Genomic DNA, 22874 nt, shown 5'->3' on the forward strand with positions numbered 1-22874 from the left:
ATTCCTCCTTTTTCTGCAGATTGATACAGGCAAAACTATAATGGACAATAAGAAAATGGCAGACTTGTGAAATTATTACTTTGTATGTGTTTTTGCAATGAAGAAAACAAAAGAAGACAAAATAACGGAAACTATTATGTGGCCATTCAATAGTGAGTTGAAATGAATTATCAAAAGAGTTCTGTACAATCATATTGGGCATCCCTTCTTTGTTCCTTTTTATCTTCTTCCATTAAATCTAGTGAGAGAACAGTATTGAAAGCAAACATCATAAGTTGAAATAAGTCAAAGAGAGGAGCTTAGTGGATTTAATACAAGTAAAAATGGTAATCTCCAGAATCTGAAATAAAAACAGAAAATGCTGGAACTACTCAGCAGGTCAGGCAGTATCTGTGGTGAGAGAAACAAAGTTAACCTTTCAGATCGATGACGTTTCATTAGAATCTTCAGAACCTCATGTTTTCCACCCCTGAGTATTAAAAGACATAGATTGGGACATTGCAAATGCGTTATCATTTTCCAATGCTTTCTAAATTCAGGAATTGTGCCTATGGATTGAAAAATTGCAACATTATGTTTTGTAGATGGGATCAGGAAGTTACAAAGGGACATAGACAGATTAAGTGTGAGCAAAAGTATGGCAGATGGAGTTCAATGTGGAAAGTGTGATGTCATCCACCAAGAAAAACAAGTCAGAATACTTTCTTATTGGTGAGAGACTGGAAGTTGTGGAGGAATAAAGGGATTTAGGTGTCGACGTACACAAATCAGGAAAAGCTACTGTTCAGCTGCAAAAAGTAATCAAAAAGCTAATGGAATGTTACCCTTTATCTCAGAGTTGGAATTCAAAAGTGAGGAAGTTATGCTTCAGTTGTACACAGCCTTGGTCAGACCCCATCTGAAGCACTCCATTCAGTTTTGGGCATCCAACCCCAGGAAAGATGGATAAGCTTTGGAAGGGCTACAGCGCAGGTCACCAGAATGTTGCCAGGGTTAAAAGGTTAATTTCTGAGGACAGGTTGCATAAACTTCATTGATATTCCCTTGAGGAGGTGATCTAATTAAAAATAATAAAGGAATTCAAGAGGGTAGATCCAGAGGGAATGAAATTGCCCCTTTTTTTAGGCCTAAAGGCGTTAACGGGGCAAAGAAGACATTTCGGTAGGAGGTGGGGGGGTGGGGGGGCGGTGGTGAGGGCACTGCCGCCTCCCGGGAAATTGCCCTGGAGTTTGTGGACACGTTGCCATGGCAGCGTCGCGCCCCGTGGTTAGCGCCCTGGCCCACCGCGCAACCGGCGATGACGTCATCGGCATACGCGGCGACCCCTCACTGCTTCGCGCCAACCCCTTACCGCCCCACGGGGGAAATTGCCCAGCGGCCCGTGAGGCTAGCAACCCGCAAAGCTGATCGACATCCGCTCTCAGGGCGGTACTTAATGGGGAGGGCGCCAGCGCCCCGTGCCGCCATCCTTTTTGGATTGTCGACTCTCAGTTCGGCTGCAGGGTGGCGTCCTTACGTGGTGTGGGCCGCCATCGTGGAGCAGCACGGCACTCCATTTTGGGTGCCGGGCTACAAGCCTGGTCCCAGGCTGCCCTGGCGGCCCAGTGAAGGCCATCAGAAGGCCCAAGCGAAGGTGAGGGACGTTGAAGTGCATCAGCGTTATGTGGAGCATCCGCACAGCGTTCCCCTCACAGCCCCCAAAGGAAGCGGAGTGCGCAACTCCTATATCTTTTACTGGTGCTCTGATTACCACATAACTGCAATCCACAGCCCTCTACAGAAGCCAGTTACTCTGAAAAATCCCATTGCTGTTTATCATTGAGGAGCCGAGTGCATGTGGAATGAAATTAACTGGCCAATTGTAACAATGCATCAGTCACCTATCTGATAGACACTGGTAACTGTGAAATGTTAGCGATTGACTGGAAAGATTGTGATACATAAATTGGCAGTGACATGGATATCCTCACTTTCATGGACAAGTGGCAATTCTTGAAGATGTTTTCGGGTCTAGTTCGAGTATCCCGCATAATTCGTGGAGCAGTTTCTATTGAAATCTGTGTCCAACAGCATGGCTCCTTAGAGGTAAGGATTGCATGGTCTGTATAGTGTAGTAGCTAGGTAACTGGTCACCCCCCCCTCAGTCTGCACCAATGTAGTTGGACTCTTCTCTAGTCTCTTTGCTCCTCCTCATCATCATCAAGGAAAGACAAGTAGAGAAGAGTGCCCAGAGGCAAGGCCATCCTCACTGGCATCGCAAAAGGAATTTCCCTTTAAGAGATAGTTGACAGTCCTTTCAACTCCTCTTACCTTGGAATCACAGCTTCAGGCCTTCAGTATAATATCCATGAAGTTCAAAACTTGAGGTGTTAGCTACAGTAAATCCTCTTCTGCTATGAATAGTCCCCCAATGATGCATAATGGTGTTTGGTAGGTAATTATAGGACACTGGCCCAGGAACTTGGAGATGATGGTGTTTCCCTGATCTTGTTGCTCTTGTCCTTGGTGGTAGAGGCGATGGGGTTGGGAGTCGGTGATTGGACTGCTTGGACCTGAATAGAGGTGAGTCTAGAGAGTGCTGTAACTCTACCCATCCAGCTGACTGATGTGTATTCCATCACACTCATGACCTGACCGAAATACCAGCAAATATTATCTTGGACAATTTTGTATTCAACTAGCAATTCAAATTTTGACCTTGAGCATAATTTATTGATGATAGAAAATTATCTCAACTTAACTTTTTGACCAAACTAAGTGGGTGAAACATTACCAGGCATCACAGCAGGTGACTTATTGAAAAACCACAGGTGCTTTGCCTACAATTTTGCATCCATTGACATTAAAGGGAGGAAAATCAGCGGGATAAAGCACTCACAGTGAACAGTATTAACTCTGGGCGATGTCGAATTAGCCGGCCATTATATGCTCTGTCTGATTTTCCCTTCCATTGACTTCAGATGATATCGCCCATGTTACCATCACCCAAAGTTAAAATTACCTCCACAATGTTCCGATAAACCACCTATTGTGTGCACAATCCCAGTGGTGGCCTGGGGTCTCAGAAAGTTCTGCCCAGTGTATCTTAGCATTTCCGTTTACTTTAATGTTTTCTTTTGTTCAGCCCAATATTTGATTTTGTTTGTGCTGATGTTCAATGTGTTATTTAATACTTTGTGATGAATCAAATTTAGACTTGCCTTAAAGGGAGTGCAACGAAGGTTCACTCGTCTTAGACTGATTCTTGGGATGGGGGGATTGTCCAATGAGGACAGATTGAGGAGACTAGACTTATATTCCCTAGAATTTAGAAGAATGAGAGATGATCACATTAAAACATAACATTTTTACAGGGCTTTACAGGTATTGATGCTGAGTGGTTGTTTCCCCTGGCAGGAGAACATGGGCTCACAGTCTCAGAATAAAGGGTCGGCCATTTAGGACTGAGAAGAGGAGAAATTTCTTCACTCAAAGGATTGTGAATCTTTAGAATTCTCTACCCCAGAGAGCTGTGGAGGTTGTTGAGTAAATTCAAGACAGAGATCGAGAGATTTTTGGATATTACGAGAATCAAGGGGTATGGGGATAGTGCAGGAAAGTGGAGTTAAGGTAGAAGATCAGCCATGATCTTATTGAATGACGGAGCAGGCTCGAGGGGCCAAATGGTCTACTACAGCTCCTATTTCTTACATTACATAAGAACATAAGAACATAAGAAGATAAGAAATAGGAGCAGGAGTAGGCCATACGGCCCCTCGAGCCTGCTCTGCCATTTAATACAATCTTGGCTGATTCAATCATGGACTCAGGTCCACTTTCCTGCCCACTCCTCCTAACCCCTTATCCCCTTATCAGTTAAGAAATTGTCTATCTCTGTCTTAAATTTATTCAATGTCCAACTTCCACAGCTCTCTGAGGCAGCGAATTCCACAGATTTACAACCCTCTGAGAAAAAAAATTTCTCCTCATCTCAGATTTAAGTGGGCGGCCCCTTATTCTAAGATTATGCCCCTTAGTTATAGTCTCCCCCATCAGTGGAAACATTCTCTCTGCATCCACCTTGTCAAGCCCCCTCATAATCTTATATGTTTCATAGAAACATAGAAACATAGAAAATAGGTGCAGGAGCAGGCCATTCAGCCCTTCGAGCCTGCACCGCCATTCAATGAGTTCATGGCTGAACATGCAACTTCAGTTCGATAAGATCACTTCTCAGTCTTCTGAATTCCAGTGAGTAGAGGCTCAACCTACTCAACCTTTCCTCATAAGTCAACCCCCTCATCTCTGGAATCAATCGAGTGAACCTTCTCTGAACTGCCTCCAAAACAAGTATATCCTTTCGTAAATATGAAACCAAAACTGCACGCAGTATTCCAGATGTGGCCTCACCAATGCCCTGTATAACTGTAGCAAAATTTCCTGCTTTTATACTCCATTCCCTTTGCAATAAAGGCAAGGATTCCATTGGCCTTCCTGATCACTTGCTGTACCTGCATACTAATCTTTTGTGTTTCATACACAAGTACCCCCAGGTCCCGCTGTACTGCTGCACTTTACAATCTCCATTTAAATAATAACTTGCTCTTTGATTTTTTTTCTGCCAAAGTACATAATCACTTTCTAACACTATACTCCATCTGCCAAATTTTTGCCCACTCACTTAGCCTGTCTATGTCCTTTTGCAGATTTTTTGTGTCCTCCTCATACATTGCTTTTCCTCCCATCTTTGTATCGTCAGCAAACTTGGCTACATTACACTCGGTCCCTTCTTCCAAGTTGTTAATATAGATTGTAAATAGTTGGGGTCCCAGCACTGATCCCTGCGGCACCCCACAAGTTACTGATTGCCAACCCAACCCAAGAATGAACTATTTATCCCAATTCTCTGTTTCTGTCCATTAGCCAATCCTCTATCCATGCTAATATATTACCCCCAACCCCGTGAACTTTTATCTTATGCAGTAACCTTTTATGTGGCACCTTGTCAAATGCCTTCTGGAAGTCCAAATACACCACATCCACTGGTTCCCCTTTATCCACCCTCTTCGTTACATCCTCAAAGAATTCCAACAAATTTGCCAAACATGACTTCCCCTTCATAAATCCATGCTGACTCTGCCTGACCGAATTATGCTTTTCCAAATGTCCTGCTACTGCTTCTTTAATAATGGACTCCAACATTTTCCCAACCACAGATGTTAGGCTAACTGGTTATAGTTTCCTGCTTTTTGTCTGTCTCCTTTTTTACATAGGGGTGTTACATTTGCAGTTTTCCAATCTGCTGGGACCTCCCCAGAATCCAGGAAATTTTGGTAAATTACAACCAGTGTATCCACTATCCCTGCAGCTACTTCTCTTAAGACCCTAGGATGCAAGCCATCAGGTCCAGGGGATTTATCTGCCTTTAGTCCTATTATCTTACTGAGTACCACCTCCTTAAGTGATTGTGATTGTGTTAAGTTCCTTCCCCCCCCCCCCCCATAGAACATTGACTGTCCACTGTTGAGATATTGTTAGTGTTCTCTATCGTAAAGACTGATACAAAATATTTGTTCAGAGTTTCTGCCACCTCCATGTTCCCCATTACTAATTCCCCGGTCTCGTCCTCTAATTGTCCAAGATAATGTTTGCTGGTATTTCGGTCAGGTCATGAGTGTGATGGAATACACATCAGTCAGCTGGATGGGTAGAGTTACAGCACTCTCTAGACTCACCACTATTCAGGTCCAAGCAGTCCAATCACCAACTCCCAACCCGATCGCCTCTACCACCAAGGACAAGAGCAACAAGATCATGGAAACACCATCATCTCCAAGTTCCTGGGCCAGTGTCCTATAATTACCTACCAAACACCATTATGCCACTCTTTTCCTTTTTATATACCTATAGAAACTTTTGCTATCTGTTTTTATATTTTGTGCTAATTTACTTTCATAGTCTATCTTTCCTTTCTTAATAATTTTTTTAGTCATTCTTTGCTGGCTTTTAAAAGCTTCCCAATCTTCTACCTTCCCACTAGTTTTGTCATCTTTGCATGCCCTTGTTTTTAATTGGATATTGTCCTTTATTTCTTTAGCATATATAACATATTCTTATGTTCTTATTAGCATCTATATACAGGCTACTGAGCAGTTTTCCCAGATGCTCCCCCAAGAAGAAAGGAAGTGATCTGATATTTTTAACCATCAACACCGGGGGCTTTCTATAAGAGGTTGCCCTTAAGTGAGACAGCTCCAAGAGATTCATGTAGTTTTGAAATACGAGGAGTTCCAGTTGTGTAGGTAGAAGGGTTTCACTAAAATGGAGAGACTAAGGGGGCAAAATTGCATCTTTTTATAGCACCGTTAGCACCGGGGCTCAATGGCGTTTTCGCCCATGGGAGGGGAGTGCTACCAATTTGTGGGAAATTGCCCTGGAGGATGGCGGGGAGGGAGGGGGGGGGCTGTCCCCGCAGTGGTGCATCCCGCAGTTAGCGCCCCGTGCCGGCGTGCAACTGGCGATGACGTCATTGCTGTGCATGCCAACCCCTTTCCACCCCGCGGGGGAAATTGCCCTAGCCCAGCACTGGTCTGTTCCATGCAACACTGGACCCAGCACCACGCTACAACCCCGGAAGTGCCCCTCAAAGGAAGCGGAGCGCCAGAGACAGCTCCGGAGACAGCACTCCGCTTCCTTTGAGGGGTGTATGGCCCAATTCCGTGTTGAGAACAGGACTTCCGGGCCGGGTGCAGGAAGTCCAAGCCCCAGAAGGTTACCACCCCACTCAGGGCAAGAGGCAATTTCTCCGCCACTCCCCCACCCCCCCCTCCAAGTTTGATATTACAGACACAATAATAAGGACTCTGTAATGTAGAATTTATCAAAGGCTGGAAGGATATAACCCATTTTTGTTGTAGATGCCTTTTACACTGTTAATATTTAATGCCTGACATTCATTAAAGAGGAAGAAATTGCCATTAGTACATATCTGCAGGTTGAGCCACAGGCAGAAGAAGCTCTTGGAAATATGCTGAGAGTTTAATAGTTTCTGTACTTCCCACCAAATGTGAAGAGTGGGAGCTATTCGTGCATTTTGTATTCAAGTCTTGTTTTTACATATTTTGGTAGAGGAGGAGAAGTGGGTCAGTGTATGATAAAAGTATGTGGTTTTGTTTGTATAGGTCTGCTTAGGCCGTACCAAGTAGGAATGAGGTCCATTTCAACATTTTAAAGGCAAACATAGCATTTCCAATGAAACATATTTGAGATACCAATTCTTTCAAAATTTTGCGTAACTGACAAGAAAATTCTTAGGAAATTGTTATTTCCTAGGCAATTGATTGATGTTGAATTTAGTAGATTTGGTACAAATTACGATAAATCTCAATGGAAACCAGTGAGAAGATGGTAAAGTCCACAAAATTATATTAAATCAATCAATCAATAATGGTTTTGATAATATCCTGGAGCAGAAACATCACTCTTCCCTATCCAAGATATTTAGAACCTCCAGCTTAAATCTGCAGTAACTTGGGGCTAGAAAGTGAACTCATTTGCGCCTCCCATTAGCGTTTCCAGGGGGGTGCTAATGGGATGTAAATGCGTTACTGACCGGACGCAGCGCTGTTAAGGACTCCCGCCATATTGGGCGGGTGTTTAGCGGCGGTGCTGCGGCTTTGTGCCTGGAGATCGTGATGTCATTACCGCGCGCATTGCCCTGGCCCGAAAAATTCACTTACGCCCCCTGCAGCATCGCTGGGCGATAACACTGACAGCTGCAGGAGGCACAGCTCAGTGGCCGGCTGCTACCGGGGCGAAAATTAAAGGCGAGGTGGTCGAGGGAAAATACAAAAAAAATTACCGTGGGTTTCCCGCTGAGGCTCCGTTTTCTTTGCAGGGCCCTAGCCATGATTGCTCAGCCCGGCGCTCTGCTCAAGAACCAGGCTGATCGCTCAGCACCCCCGCTCCATGGTGGTCCAGGTTGGTCCCTTTTCATTTGCCGAGTCGGCAGCGTGGGCCCTTTCCTTTAAGTGAGGGAGGGGCCCCTCGGACATGGTACCGTTGCTGAGATGTCCGACCCGTCAGCGCCCCAGGAAGGAAGTGGAGCGCTTGGGTTTAGCACTCCACTTCCTTCAGGGGGCGGTAACCTGAATTTTTGGAGCGGGGCGAGACTTCAGTGCCTGGCTGTTACCGCCTCCAAACAGGGCGATACTGAATTTCTACCCATTAGAGTTGAGTTACTGTTGTATATTAGGCTGCAAGACACAAGACTGAATCTTTATAGTTTAATATATCAATCATCGATCCTCCTTGGGGGAACATCGCTGCCATACACTGTCTGTGGACAACTGTAATTTAAATCATTTAACAATAGAAAAACTTAGTAACATTTTGAACACAGCCTAATCCAACGAGACTCTGTCTCTCCACCTCTGGGGTGCCATTGCATTTAACCGTTATGGAATACATATCAGTATTCAGCAGGTCATGATGAACAGGGCTTAATCAAGAAACATCCGTGTTTGATAAAGTTACATGTGTATTTCTTGTATCTGTTTACTGAAAGATTCTATTGCGTGCTATTCACGAAAAGATCCTAGTTCAACTCTTGTAATCAATTCTTCTATATCTTTGGAACCTGTGGTTTGAGGAGAAACAGCCATTAAAAAGAAGAACGTGCCTCATCAGTGACCTGCAGTCTGATTGGTCCTGCCAGGCAATTGACAGAATCAGTGATCTTTAAACCAGCTCTACAGCAAAGTAACTGCAGTGGCACTCTGATCGTGATGCGAGCTGACTGCTTGACTACGCTGCAGGCTATGACCGGCTCTGCTGTCGAGATCCGAGGAACTCTGTGAGCTGATCATTCAGGCGAACGGCACTGCCGAGGTCGAGTTTGTTATCTGCGCGATGGTGAGATGTCCTGTGGGCTCTTGGTAAGTGGTGATGTGACCTATGACATTGATGGAGCACAGTTTAACTTCTGTCATATGAATCAAAATTGTGACTCGCTTTTTTCAAAATGTAACTGACAGGCTTATGTTATAAATGGAAAATATTATAGAGTTAAAATTAAAAATTAATCACCTGTACTTTGTGGATATTATATTAATTTGTCTGAAATGTAGGTAGTTAATAAATACTTTGTTTTTTTTTTAGGGTTGATGGGCTTGAAACTCTGCATTGTGGGAGTCTTAACTTCCAGGTCCCAGAAGCAAAGGCTATTATTAGACTTTTAAGTTTAAAGTTATTCTACATTTCATCAATAGGCTAGTAATGCTTGATCACCAGAAGTTTTATTTCGCACAAATCTTTTATTGTTAAAAGCAGGAGGACCCAATAAATAGATCTTGGGTGAATCTACATTATTTCACTGCAGGGTAGTTAACACAGTCCAGTGTTAAACTGATGAATATATCAAGGCTGGTTAAAACAGTCACCTCAGTCAACAATCAAATCAAAAAATGGGGAGTAACTGATATATATAGTGTGAGTATATGCATACCCATTCTTTTACTGGCCAGGTAACTGGGTGAGTGTTTCCTGGCTAGTACTATTGGTTCCTTTTCATGTCTGAATCTAGCCCATAGTAATGCATTGAAACTCTTCTCTTTCCACAATCTGTAATGATCCTAAGGGGGAGAAATTGGGTGTATTTGTGCAAATGCCTTTAAGACCGAGCGTGCCACTGATACTGACTCCCGTCATATTTAGCGCGGTGCTACAGCATTGCTCTCTGATCGTCTGTGCCCGGAGATAGTGATATCATCGCCATGTGCATCGCCAAGTTAGCACCCCCCCCACAACCCCCCCTCCCCAGAACCAAAGTTAAATTCCGTCCCCTGCAGCAGCGCCGGGCCAAAAAAACATGCGCGGCCGGCCGCTACTGGGGTGATGATTGACGGCAAAGTGGCCGAGGTAAGTAAAACAAACAACTTACCTTTGTTGTTGACGTTTTCTTCGCAGGTTCCTGTCCGCGATCATTCAGCCTGGCACTCTGCTCATGTGCCAGGCTGATCGCACGGGATTGCCATGGCCTTGGTGGTCCAGGTAGGTGATTTTTAAATTGCAGAACGTACAGTGATGGCCCTCCCTTTAAGGGAGGGAAGGGCACTATGAGCACGGCAGCGCTGCCTGGCCCAGTGTGCATCGCTGCTGAGGTCTCCGTCCCGCCTGTGTCCTTTAGCGCCCCAAGAAGGAAGTGGAGCGTTTGATCCTTCCCGGAGTGCTGAAGACAATTTTTTTGAAAGCTGGGAAGCATTCGCGTAAAGTTTCCCAGCGTTCAAAAGTTACCACCCCCCAAACAGTACGATCATGAATTTGGCCAGCTTGAAACCAATTCCTACTGAATATGGACTTACGGCACAGAAATTATCATAATTTGGCAATCTTGTTCATTTAGTCTCCAATTTTCTTTGCCGATTTTATTTATATTACATATCTTTCTGAAGTTCCAACTGCAAAGTGTCCTTCTACCATTTTTGTTAAAATAGTTTCTTCTTTTGGCGCACTTCTGTAAGTGTTGGATATTTGTGAATTCCCCCCTCACTGACACGAGATTTATTCAGCAGGGCACGTTACACAGCGCTATGGATTGGGCGGGAGTCAAAAATCAAGCCGATGTCGCAACCAGGGACATTGCACACAGGCTCGCCTCTTCTGGGTGGTAATGCTCCGCACCTCGCACCCCGCCGATAAATGCCCCGAAAACCCCGGCAGGGCGCTGGAAGGTGGCCGCCCGCCCAGAAGAGCTCACCGCCTCAATTACCGCCCCTCTGGGCCAAAAACAGAAGTTAACAGGCCCGGAAAATCCTTTAATCTTATCACTTTCTATACTTTATCTTCTGGACAGTTATAAGTAAAGATTAAGGATGAGGGCTTGGGATAATTCAAACTTTTTAGCTTCAGTAAGATTCAATATTCTGGTTACAAATAGGGGAATAGATCGACTTACACAAAACTGTCTATCACCTGTTGAATGTCAACAGTGGATTGTTCAACTTTGACTGACAACGTGTAGACAACAACAGCAATTTGGATTTATATAGCACCTTTTTAATGTAGTAAAATGTCCCAAGGCGTTTCACAGGACTATTATAAGCCAAAAAAATTGACACTGAGCCCCATAAGTTGAAATTAGGTCAGGTAACCAAAAGCTTGGTCAAAGAGGTAGGTTTTAAGGAGCATCTTAAAGGAGGAAGGAGAGGTGGAGGGCTTTAGGCAGGGAATTCCAGAGCTTAGGGGCTAGGCAACAGAAGGCACGGCCACCATTGGTTGAGTGATTATAATCAGGGATGTTCAAGAGGGCAGAATTAGTGGAGCGCAGATATATCGGGGGTTGTGGGACTGGAGGAGATAGGGAGGGGCGAGGCCACGGAAGGATTTGAAAAAAAGGATGAGAATTTTGACAAGGCAGAGAGGTTGCTAGAATCTGCTGCATAATTGGGCAACTAGTGCACCATCAGGGAGGCGCCAGTGCTGATCTACAAATCCCTTCTCCCTCTGTTCCTCTTTAAAGCACATGACCATTGCCATTCACAATATCATATATATTCTGGGATTCATATAATAGTTGAATCCAAATGAACAGGAAATGGGATGTGCCTTGTCGCAAAATAATGAATGCATTTTTAAGGCAGAATCTTCAATTATTGAACATTTCAGATTCGGTGCGATTATGACTCAAATTAACAGAACAACTTTTCTGTAAAGGAGAGGTGCTTTTGATAGCAAGGGTTTTTCTCGGGGATGAGTCTGATGGAAGACGTGTTGGAAATGCAGTGTCTAATGGACAAACATACATAGATTTCAATCTCTGACTGATCATCTTTTCTGCAAGCTTTAACCTGATTAAGCAACCCATGGACTATCTTTGGCTGGTGCTCTAGCTCTATATGTTAATGAACCAATCATACCTCTTCTTTACAACACTGACAGCGCTTGCACTATCTTCTCCAGGAACTGTCTCCATATGATCCTTGGACCTACCTAGCAACAAAGACTTGCATTCATATAATGCCTTTAACATAGAAAAATATGATTCATCAAGCCATAATTAGATAAAAATGGATGCTGAGGCAAAGAAGAGGATTATTAGATGGGGTGACAAAAGCTTGGTCAAAGAAGTAGGGCCTGAAATTTACCATCCCCGAAGGGACGGCCACTGCGGAGTTTGGGCGGCCGATTGAAAAAATAGACCGGCTGCCGTGCTCCGATGATTTTCCATCCCCGAGCCACATTCAGCTCGGGGGGATTTGAGCGGTGTTCACTTCCGCTGGAAATGACGCGGTGAACCCGCTGTAAAGGTAAGTTTCCAGCGGAGAGGGAAGCGGCGTGCAGGCCGCTGAAAAGCCACCAGGACAGCGAAATTCACCGAGGGAAAGGTAGGACTTTTCCCCGTGAGGTTTTTGATGTGGTGCTCGAACGCGACACCGCTGGGCCATTTGGTAGGTAAATAGTTTTATTACTTATTAGTGTTTTTATTTCATTTTCCAGCATCCGCAGTGTTTAGCTTTTCACATAGTTTTATTAATTATTTTGGTTCCATTAAACCTGCTGAGTGCTGCTCAGAGGTTCGCACATACCCCTGTACTTGTGTACAACTTTCAGGTCTAACTCTTTAGTGGAGTCCTGTGGGCTGCAGAGACCTGCTTGGCAGGGTTCACCCTGAGGATGGGGGGAGTGTTGGGAGGGCGACACCTGGTACACCTGGTCAGAAGCAGGGCAGCTCGCAGGAGAAGGCGTTACCATCAGCAGACAGGCAAGGGAGGCAGCAGCCATGATTCATTCATTCTGTGCCAGACCAGTGTGCCCGCCATTTTCACCAGCCGGTATCAGGATTGCAGTTGGCTGCTTGGGGACAAGGGCTATCCCCTGTCTACTTGGTTGCTTACTCCTCTGCAGAACCCCAGAACAGTGCCAGAGCATGCATACAATGCCGCTCATTGTGCCACCAGGTGCATCATCGAACTGTGCATGGGCATCCTTAAGCAGAGGTTACGGTGCCTGGACCGCTCTGGTGGCATCTTGCAGTACTCTCTTCAATGGGTCTCCATAATCATCGTGGTCTGCTGCATACAGCACAACCTGGCCATTATGAGGGGACAGCCGCTGAAGTTCGAGCCAGCAGTACCATCTGAGCAGGAGGAGGAGGCACCCGTTGCCCCAGAGCTAGGAGGCATCGACCCATCGCCACCCTGGAAGGGCCGGTGCAGACTGGCCAGCACCCTGGGAGGGTGTATCCTCACATATATGGAGCTGCCTGACACCTTCTCTGCAATCTCCCTCCATGCATTATGTACTGCCTGTCTGCCAGGTCTCCTTACATCAGGAAACAGTATTCTTCTTCTGTCCTCCACACCGACCATCAGTGTCTCCAGCTCCATATCAGTGAACCTGTTGGCTCTCCTGGCACCTCTTACACCAGCCATCCTTCCAACCTAACAAGTGAAATTAAGGATAGTGTTAAAACCAAGAGGCATATAAATTGGCTAGAAAAAGGAACAAACCTGAGGACTGGGAGAAATTTAGAATTCAATAGAGGAGGACTAAGGGTTTAATTAAGAGGGGGAAAATAGAGTACGAGAGGAAGCTTGCAGGTAAAATAAAAACTGACTGCAAAAGCTTCTATAAATATGTGAAGAGAAAAAGATTAGTGAAGACAAATGTAGGTCCCTTGCAGTCGGATTCAGGTGAATTTATAATGGGGAACAAAAAAATGGCAGACCAATTGAACAAATACTTTGGTTCTGTCTTCATGAAGGAAGACACAAATAACCTTCCGAATGTACTAGGGGACAGTGGGTCGAGTGAGAAGGAGGAACTGAAGGACATCCTTATTAGGCGGGAAATTGTGTTAGGGAAATTGATGGGATTAAAGGCTGATAAATCCCCGGGGCCTGATAGTCCGCATCCCAGAGTACTTGAGGAAGTGGCCCTAGAAATAGTGGATGCATTGGTGATCATTTTCCAACAGTCTATCGACTCTGGATCAGTTCCTATGGACTGGATGGTAACTAATGTAACACCACTTTTTAAAAAAGGAGGGAGAGAGAAAGCGGGTAATTATAGATCGGTTAGTCAGTAGTGGGAAAATGTTGGAATCAATCATTAAGGATGAAATAGCAGCGCATTTGGAAAGCAGTGACCGGATCGGTCCAAGTCAGCATGAATTTATGAAAGGGAAATCATGCTTTACGAATCTTGAATTTTTTGAGGATGTAACTAGCAGAATGGAAAGGGAGAACCAGTGGATGTGGTGTATTTGGACTTTCAAAAGGCTTTTGACAAGGTCCCGCACAAGAGATTGGTGTGCAAAATCAAAGCACATGGTATTGGGGGTAATGTACTGACGTGGATAGAGAACTGGTTGGCAGACATGAAGCAGAGAGTCGGGATAAACGGGTCCTTTTCAGAATGGCAGGCTGTGACTAGTGGAGTGCCGCAGGGCTCCGTGCTGGAACCCCAGCTCTTTACAATATATATTAACTATTTGGATGAAGGAATTGAGTGTAATATCTCCAAGTTTGCAGATGACACTAAACTGGGTGGTGGTGTGAGCTGTGAGGGGGATGCTAAGAGGCTGCGGGGTGACTTGGACAGGTTAGGTGATTAGGCAAATGCATGGCAGATGCAGTATAATGTGGATAATTGTGAGGTTATCCATTTTGGGGACAGAAACACAAAGGCAGAATATTATCTGAATGACGGCAGATTAGGAAAAGGGGAGGTGCAATGAGACCTGGGTGTGATGGTTCATCAGTCATTGAAGGTTGGCATGCAGGTACAGCAGGCGGTGAAGGCGGCAAATGGTATGTTGGCCTTCATAGCTAGGGGATTTGAGTATAGGAGCAGGGAGATCTTACTGCAGTTGTACAGGGCCTTAGTTGGGCCTCACCTGGAATATTGTGTTGAGTTTTGGTCTCCTAATCTGAGGAAGGACATTCTTGTTATTGAGGGAGTGCAGCGAAGGTTCACCAGACTAATTCCAGGGATGGCTGGACTGTCATATGCGGAGAGACTGGATCAACTGGGCCTTTATTCACTGGAGTTTAGAAGGGGATCTCATAGGAACGTATAAGATTCTGACGGGACTAGACAGGTTTGATGCGGGAAGAATGTTCCCGATGTTGGGGAAGTCCAGAACCAGGGGACATAGTCTTAGGATAAGTGAAGGCCATTTAGGACTGAGATGAGGAGAAACTTCTTCACTCGGAGAATTGTTAACCTGTGGAATTCCCTGCCGCAGAGAGTTGTTGATGCCAGTTCATTGGATATATTCAAGAGGGTGTTGGGTATGGCCCTTACAGCTAAGGGGATCAAGAGGTATGGCGAGAAAGCAGGAAAGGGGTATTGAGGGAATGATCAGCCATGATCTTATTGAATGGTGGTGCAGACTCGAAGGGCTGAATGGCCCACTCCTGCACCTATTTTCTATGTTTCTATGTTTCTATATAACCTCCTTCCCCCCCTCAGGGCCTTGCTGCAAACCCTGGCCTTTTGACTCATTAGAATCCCTTAGTTGCATGCTGAATTTCTCAGTGATGATAACGCTCAAATTAAAACAGCCACACCACTGAAAAATCCACTTTGGAAGGGTTCATTAGCGCTGGAACCCATTTGTTCATTTTTGGAGCTGAATGTGGAGTGGCCCAGCCACGAAAGAATTTTGGCGCTAATGGCCACAAAAAGGCGGGGGCAGCACCAGCTTTCCAGCAGTACTGAATTTCGGGCCCGTAGATTTTAAGGAAAATCTTAAAGGAGAAGAGCTGTAAGGGTTTAGGGAGAGAATTCCAGACCATGTGACCTAAATGGTTGAAAGCATGGTTACCAATGGTGGAGCAAATGGAGGAGGGCATGCACAAGGCCAGAATTGGAGAAATGATGAGTTCTGGGGCGCTTGTAGGGCAGGAGGAGATTAGAAACATTGAAAGGGGCAACGCTATGAAGGGATTTAAACAGGTGGTGGTGAAGGTAGGCAATTTGTAGTGGGGGCTGAAGACAATGGCTTTGGCCTTCCCAATGTTTAACTGGAAGAAATCACAGCTCATCCAAGACTGGATGTTGGGCAAGCAAACTGAAAGCAAAGAGGCAGTGGAGAGGTTCAGAGCGGTGGTGGAGAGATAGAGCTGGGTGTCGTCAGTGTACATGGGGAAGCTGACCTCATGCCTTTGAAGAATGTTGCCAAGAGCCAGGATATAGATGATGAAGAGGAACAGAAAATGGATAGATCTTTGGGGGACTCCACAGGGACGATAAGCCATTAGTGGAGTTGCTCTGGCTATGATTGGCTAGATAAGGGTGGAACCAACATGTTCAAAGACTTTGGAGAGGAAAGGGAGGGTGGAGATCGGATGTTAGTTTGCTAGAACAGAAGGGTTGAGGGTGATTTTTTTCTTTGAGGAGAGTTTGATTATTGCTGTTTTGAAAGAGTACCTGAGGAGAGGGAACCACATACAATGTCAGCTAAAATGGAGGCCATTCATGATTGAAACCTTTTGGATGCATTCCTTGAATCAAGCCATCGACTCCCTTTTGACAATTTCTCTTTGGTTTTTGTCCTTTATGTTGGCAAATTCAGTTATTCGGCAAAGTGCCTTCAATTCATCGACCAAATAAATGATAAAATGCTGCCAACCAGCAGATGTTGTTTTGCTGATTTTTTGATCCTTCCGGTTGAGGAAATGGAGATTGTTGTTAGAAACGCTTCTGGCATCTTTCGGGTTGCAATTTGGTTTCCTTTTGCTCAGAAAAGAAAAGGGAGATGCAGGTTAGAAATGAACAAAGAACATGTAGATACAATATTAAGCTATGTTGCTCTAGGTGAGAAAACCACAATGTAACAGTACCAAGGTTCCTTGGTGATTCTGAGCTTGCTCTGAAACTGCCATCAGCTGTGCCCGGGTATCGGATTCAACTGCAATAAAGTCGCTATCTGGGTTAACAACCTGTGGTGACTTGTCAACCTCCCAAATCCTCTGCACTCTTGGACTTACATAAGAACATAAGAACATAAGAAATGGGAGCAGGAGTAGGCCATATGGCTCCTCGAGCCTGCTCCGCCATTCAATAAGATCATGGCTGATCTGATCATGGACTCAGCTCCACTTCCCTGTCATCCTGTTCTCCATCACCATAATAAGCTTGTCGGTGACCACCATACCCATTAAAATGGCTATCCCACTACTCATAACTCCTTCAATTGGTCATTCTCATGTCTGGACATCGGTAAATGACACCATAACTGCAGAATCCAGCACTCACTACTTCATTCAAAACATTTACTTAGGCTTTAACAAGTTATTGGCTTTTTTGGCAACTTTTTCCAATACTTATTTCAGAGCGAGAGAGAGAGAAATGTTTGGAGCACGGGTGATTAATCTTTTGCCACATTCTCTTAACATTTCATCCACTTTTTATACATGTCATCTATTCATACAACTTTAAAAGATTGTCAGTGTGAAGAGGGCCTGCAGAAATTAGGACTAAAACCACAACAACAACTTGTATTTATAGAAACATAGAAAATAGGTGCAGGAGTAGGCCATTCGGCCCTTCAAGCCTGCACCACCATTCAATGAGTTCATGGCTGAACATGCAACTTCAGTACCCCATTCCTGCTTTCTCGCCATACCCCTTGATCCCCCTAGTAGTAATGACTACATCTAACTCCTTTTTGAATATATTTAGTGAATTGGCCTCAACAACTTTCTGTGGTAGAGAATTCCACAGGTTCACCACTCTCTGGGTGAAGAAGTTTCTCCTCATCTCGGTCCTAAATGGCTTACCCCTTATCCTTAGACTGTGACCCCTGGTTCTGGACTTCCCCAACATTGGGAACATTCTTCCTGCATCTAACCTGTCTAAACCCGTCAGAATTTTAAACTTTTCTATGAGATCCCCTCTGATTCTTCTGAACTCCAGTGAATACAAACCCAGTTGATCCAGTCTTTCTTGATAGGTCAGTCCCGCCATCCCGGGAATCAGTCTGGTGAACCTTCGCTGCACTCCCTCAATAGCAAGAATGCCCTTCCTCAAGTTAGGAGACCAAAACTGTACACAATACTCCAGGTGTGGCCTCACCAAGGCCCTGTACAACTGTAGTAACGCCTCCCTGCCCCTGTACTCAAATCCCCTCGCTATGAAGGCCAACATGCCATTTGCTTTCTTAACCGCCTGCTGTACCTGCATGTCAACCTTCAATGACTGATGTACCATGACACCCAGGTCTTGTTGCACCTCCCCTTTTCCTAATCTGTCACTATTCAGATAATAGTCTGCCTCTCTGTTTTTACCACCAAAGTGGATAACCTCACATTTATACACATTATACTTCATCTGCTATGCATTTGCCCACTCACTTAACCTATCCAAGTCATTCTGCAGCCTCATAGCATCCTCCTCGCAGCTCACACTGCCACCCAACTTAGTGTCATCCGCAAATTTGGAGATACTACATTTAATCCCCTCGTCTAAATCATTAATGTATAATGTAAACAGCTGGGGCCCCAGCACATAACCTTGCGGTACCCCATTAGTCACTGCCTGCCATTCTGAAAAGTATCCATTTACTCCTACTCTTTGCTTCCTGTCTGCCAACCAGTTCTCAATCCACGTCAGCACACTACCCCCAATCCCATGTGCTTTAACTTTGCACATTAATCTCTTGTGTGGGACCTTGTCGAAAGCCTTCTGAAAGTCCAAATATACCACATCAACTGGTTCTCCCTTGTCCACTCTACTGGAAACATCCTCAAAAAATTCCAGGAGATTTGTCAAGCATGATTTCCCTTTCACAAATCCATGCTGACTTGGACCTATCGTGTCACCTCTTTCCAAATGCGCTGCTATGATATCCTTAATAATTGATTCCATCATTTTACCCACTACCGATGTCAGGCTGACCGGTGTATAATTCCCTGTTTTCTCTCTTCCCTCCTTTTTTAAAAAGTGGGGTTACATTGGCTATCCTCCAATCCATAGGAACTGATCCAGAGTCTATGGAATGTTGGAAAATTACTGTCAATGCATCCGCTATTTCCAAGGCCAGATCCTTAAATACTCTGGGATGCAGTCCATCAGCCCTGGGGCTTTATCAGCCTTCAATTCCATCAATTTCCCCAACACAATTTCCCGACAAATAAGGATTTCCTTCAGTTCCTCCTTCTTACTAGACTCTCTGACCCCTTTTATACCTGGAAGGTTGTTTGTGTCCTCCTTAGTGAAACCGAACCAAAGTACTTGTTCAATTTTATATAGCGCCTTTAACATAGTGAAACGTCCCAAGGTGCTTCACAGAACTATTGAGAATTAAAAATTTGACATCACGCCACATAAGGAGAAATTAGGGCAGCTGACCAAAAGCTTGGTCAAAGACGTCTTGAAGGAGGATAGAGAGGTAGAGAGGTAGAGAGGTAGAGAGGTAGAGAGGTAGAGAGGTAGAGAGGTAGAGAGGTAGAGAGGTAGAGAGGTAGAGAGGTAGGGGCCTAGGCAACAGAAGGCACGGCCAACAATTGTTGAGCGATTAGAATCAGGGATGCTTAAGAAGGCAGAATTAGAGGAGCAGACATCTTGGTGGTGGGGGGGGGGGGGGGGGGCGTTGGGGCTGGAGGAGATTACAGAGATGCGGGGGGTGAGGCCATGGAGGGATTTGAAAATAAGGATGAGAATTTTGAAATCGGGGCGTTGCTTACCCGGGAGCTAATATAGGTCAACAAGCACAGGGGCGATGGGTGAGCGGGACTTGGTGCGAGTTAGGACACAAGCAGCCGAGTTTTGGATGATCTCTAACTTACGTAGGGTAGAATGTTGGAGGTCAGCCAGGAGTACGTTGGCGATCTTGAACGATTTTCCTTGGATACTTTAGGCACTAAAGGGCTTACGAGATGGCCTTTAGCTAAAGTGCTGGATTAGCCCCCCTTTAGCGCAAGGCGCCATCTTGGTAAAGATGTTGGAGCGCGATCTAGGAACGGCCACTCTGGGGATGGTTAAGGCTCTGATTGATAATTAAGTTGCCTGGTCGCGCTCATTAGAGACTGCACAGCATTTTGCTGGCTTGCGCTGCAATTAGCAATTAACAACATCTCTAACAGCGACCAGCTAAACAGGAACAATCGGAATAGGAGTAGGCCATTTAGCCCCTCGAGCCTGTACTGCCATTCAATGCGATCATGGCTGATCAATGACGTAATTCCATATACCCGACTTTGCTCCATATCGTTTAATACCTTTGGTGAACAAAAATCTATCAATCTCAGATTTAAAATTAACAATCGACCTAACATCAATTGTCGTTTGTGGAAGAGAGTTCCAAACTTCTACCACCCTTTGTGTAGAAGTGTTTCTTCCTGAAAGGCCTGGCTCTAATTTTTAGACAATGCTCCCTAGTCCTAGACTTCCTAACTACCGGAAATAGTTTCTCTCTCTCTATCTACCCTATCCGTTCCCTTGAATATCTTAAACTTTGATCAAATCGCCCCTCTTAACTTTTTAAATTCCAAGGAATACAACTCTAGTTTGTGTAAAATCTCGTAATTTAACCCTTGGAGTCCACATAACATCACTTGGAAGAAGTACTGAGGGTAGCAAAGATACAGAATGTACTCTGGGTGGGGGACTTCAAAGTCCATCACCAAGAGTGGCTCAGTAGCACTACTACTGACCGAGCTAGCCCAGTCCTGAAGATAATAGCTGCCTGACTAGGCTTGGGGCAGATGGTGAAAACCAACATGAGGGAAAAACCTACTTGACCTCGTCCTCACCAGTCTACCTGTTGCAGATGCATCTATTCATAACAGTATTGGTAGGAGTGACCACCACACAGTCCTTGTGGAGACAAAGCCCCATCTTCCCTCTGAGGACAGCCTTCCTCGTATTATGTGGCACGACTACCGTGCTAAATGGGATAGATTCAGAACAGATCTAGAAGCTCAAAACTGGGCGCTGTGTTCCAACAGCATCAGCAGAATTGTATTCTGCCAGGACCACTCGGCTCCAGACCTCATTACAGCCTTAGCCCAAACATGGACAAAAGAGCTGAATTCCACAGGTGAGGTGAGAGTGACTGCCCTTGACATCAAGGAATCATTTGACCAAGTGTGGCATCAAGGAGCCTTAGCAAAATTGAAGCCAATGGGAATTGGAGGAAAACTCTCCACTGGTTGGAGTCATACTAACACAAAGGAAGGTGGTTGTTGGAAGTCATTCATCTCAGCTCCACAACATCACTGCAGGAGTTCCTCAGGGAAGTGTCTTAAGCCCAATCATGTTCAGCTGCTTCATCAATTCCATCATAAGGTCAGAAGTAGTGATGTTCGCTTATGATTGCACAGTGTTCAGTTCCATTCACAATTCCTCAGGTAATGAAGCAGTCCATACCTGCATGCAGCAAGACCTGAACAACATTTTGGTTTGGGCTGATAAGTGGCAAGTAACAAAAGTGCCAGGCAATGACTATCTCCAACAAGTGAGAGTCTAACCTCTTCCCCTTGACATTCAACAGCATTACCATTGCTAATCCCCCACCATCAACATCCTGGGGGTCACCATTGATCAGAAACTTACTTGGACCAGCCACATAAATACTGTATTCTAAGGTGAGTGTCTCACCTCCTGATTCCCAAAGCCTTTCCCCCACCATCTGCAAGGCACAAGTCAGGAGTGTGATGGAATTATCCCCACTTGCCTGGATGAAAGCAGCTCCAGCAACACAAGAAGCTCGACACTATCCAGGGCAAAGCACTTGATTGGCACCCCATCCATCACCTTAAATATCCTCTCCACTCACCATCTCTACACTGTGGCTCCAGTGTGTACCATCTATAAGATGCACTGCAGCAAATTAGAAACATAGAAACATAGAAAATAGGTGCAGAAGTAGGCCATTCGGCCCTTTGAGCCTGCACCGCCATTCAACAAGATCATGGATGATCACCCACCCTAGCACCAACCCCCCCCCCCAGCCACAAGGACCACATCCAACTCCCTCCCGAACATATCCAATGAACTGGCATCAACAACTCTTCACGGCAGGGAACCCCACAGGCCAACAACTCCCCGAGTGAAGAAGTCTCTCCCAATCCCAGCCCCAAACAGCCCAGCCCCCATCACAAGAGCGTGCCCCGCCCCCCCCCCCCCGGCTCCGGACCCACCCAACTCCGGGAACACTCCCCCCCCGCACCGAACCCGCCCCATCCCGTCGGAATCCTTCCCAAATGCCGAACACCCCCGGATGTCGAGCCCCGGCCACCCCGGAGCCACGCCCCCGCGACGCCAACTACACCACATCCACCAACCGCCATCAGCGCAGTCAACCCGTCCACCCCACTCTGAACACTCCCCGCACCGAGGCACAGAGCCCCCAGGCCCGCCCCTCCAACACACTTCGTCCCCCCAGACCTCCGCTGCAATGTGGCCCCTCCTGTTCCCCGCCCTGGGTTTCTCCGCCCCCCACCTCCACCACTCTCCCTTTCTTCCCCCTTTTTATTAGCAAGGCTTCTTTTGACAGCACCTCCCAAACCCACCTAGAAGCGGAACTTCCTCTAAGGTACCCCCCTGCCTTATCCCTGGACTCACATCTTTCTCCAATTTCAGTCCGATCACCCCTCATGACCTCTCCATGCTCATCTTGTCCATGAGACCGACTTCCTGCTCCCTCGGCCCTATTCCATCAACCTACTGACCACCCAATTTCCTTTTCTGGCTCTCATGTTAGCTGATATTGTGAATGGCTCTCTCTCCTCGGGTACTATCCCCTCTCCCTCAAATCTGCCGTCATCACCCCTCTCCTTTTTAAAAAAAAAACAACACTTGACCCCCTCCGTCCTTGCAAACTACTGGCCCATCACTAATCTCCCTTTCCTTGCCAAAGTTCTTGAATGTGTTCTTACCTCCCAAAT

The sequence above is a fragment of the Pristiophorus japonicus genome, chromosome 15, assembly GCF_044704955.1.
Source record: "Pristiophorus japonicus isolate sPriJap1 chromosome 15, sPriJap1.hap1, whole genome shotgun sequence".
NCBI lineage: Eukaryota > Metazoa > Chordata > Chondrichthyes > Pristiophoridae > Pristiophorus > Pristiophorus japonicus.